This window comes from Fukomys damarensis, unplaced genomic scaffold (assembly GCF_012274545.1).
Source record: "Fukomys damarensis isolate Sample0158 unplaced genomic scaffold, DMR_v1.0_HiC HiC_scaffold_14, whole genome shotgun sequence".
Taxonomy (NCBI): Eukaryota; Metazoa; Chordata; class Mammalia; order Rodentia; family Bathyergidae; genus Fukomys; species Fukomys damarensis.
This window is the reverse complement of record NW_022900926.1, coordinates 36,357,332-36,359,167: the sequence shown is the minus strand read 5'-3', so window position 1 is coordinate 36,359,167 and position 1,836 is coordinate 36,357,332. Positions and strand designations below refer to the sequence as shown.

The 1,836-nt window shown below is 36.2% G+C and overlaps 1 protein-coding gene across 19 annotated transcripts in view; it reads left to right on the top strand.

Moving 5' to 3' along the window:
- The window catches only part of Afdn (afadin, adherens junction formation factor), a 102,983-nt gene that overhangs the window by 35,487 nt on the left and 65,660 nt on the right, over positions 1–1,836 (top strand). The window lies entirely within an intron of this gene.

Below are 1,836 nucleotides of genomic sequence, written 5' to 3'. Positions count from 1 at the left end.
TTTTTTTTTTTTTTTTTTTTTTATGGCTTACCTTTGTTTCCCACACTTTGGGCCAGGTGTTAGTTACTATTTAGAACTAATGTCTTTTCCCAAGATAAATACTTTGTGGATCATCCCGTGTATTCCTTTAGACAAAGGGATGTTTCCAAAGTTCCTGGGCTAATCCTATCACCTTGAGCTACAGAAGATGATCCTACCTCATAACTTCCCAAAGAAAACCAGCAAGCATCTTTACTGTCTACGTAGGAAAATCCTTTCCTTTCTCTTTGTTTCATCTTCAAATTGAATGTTTCTACAGTAATTCTTCCCTTTGTGTTTGGGACAACCAGTTTTAAACTATTCCTTTCTTAATTAAGGTTGTGTTTTTAATGTCATCTATGTGCTTTCCCTGTCTTTAGCTTTACTTAGGCTCTTTTTTCAGCATAGAATCAGGTTCATATGTTTTCTGTTTGAATTGTCAGCCTTTCTTATACCTGTCTTCCCTTTGACACCTGACACCTGAGTAAGGTGAAGCATGCTCACATCACAGCCTCCCCTTCTGCTTACTCCTCAGCTGCTCAGGTCTGACCAAAGAGCCTCCTGTGTGCAATGTTTTCCTCTGGTGTATTGTGTGTTGTTTTTCAGCGTTGCCTGCAGTTATGGCCTCCTGTTTACAGTTGCACTTTATTTTAGCACTTAAATCTGTTTTGACATTTGTTATCTAGACATGTTACTGCCTACATCTGCTACTGGGGATAAGTAGAATTGTAGGCACAGTCTCTCTCTCACCCTGGATCAGCCCTTCAGTTTTGCTTCGTGAAGTTTTTCTGTATGTGAGTCAGTCAGTCTCCCACTGGATTTTTGCCACATGGTTCCTGTTTGGAGATCTACTGTTGTTTCTCTTTAGTATATTATAAGCCAAAGTATAAGACTACGGCTTAGATTTCAGCCGGGAGAATATTGTGAAATTTTATTATTATATATTTTTCTGGTAAATCCACAGAACACTAAGTATTGGTTGAATATATCACCCATAAATTGGAAAAGAAGACTTTTTATAACCTTTTTGTTTAATGTCAGATTATCAAAAAATTTCTGGATAAATACCACATAATCTAAAATGCAGATTTTAGTATCTACCTTCAGATCTTTGCTGATGGTTACCAGTGGGTAACAATGTTTAATGCTCATTTTCAGCTTGGGAATTGTAGTGACCCTGGATGATACCCCAATTCATATTTGTGCATCTCATCTGTGTCCATTACCATGTTCTCAGCACTGAAAAGAGGGAGATGCTTCTTACAGTCAGAGGTCCTAATTTAGTAACACTAAAGTAACATACAGAGTCACTTTAGACTTGTTTACACATCCAGAGTACAGTACAAGTGCATAAAAAAATATTAAATATTAAAGCATAAAAAAAGCACACAAAACTTAGAGCTTTATGTGGTAGTGTAAATTTGTTTTTCTAGGGTGTTAATTATAAAAAGAATTGAGAAGCCTTTGGTTATACTCATGAATTGTTTCAAATGTGGCAAAGAAGATGAGCTATCACATTTTTATGTCCATCATCAGAGAGCAAACAGCTGAACTGAATATCTCATTTAAATTAATAGCTGGCAGAGCAGATTTTTCTGAATATCTTGATGACAGATGATGAGTATTTAATTTTTAAAAACTTGATATATTGCATAAAATTGTGTGTACAAAGTTGATTATTTCATCTTTAATAAAAGCTTTAACCTTTCAAAAGTTACTATTTAGGGGCCAGGGATTTAGCTCAGGGGTGCCGCCTCCTGCCTCGCAAGCACAAGGACCAGAGTTCGATCCCCAGTACCCACATATATAAATAAAATT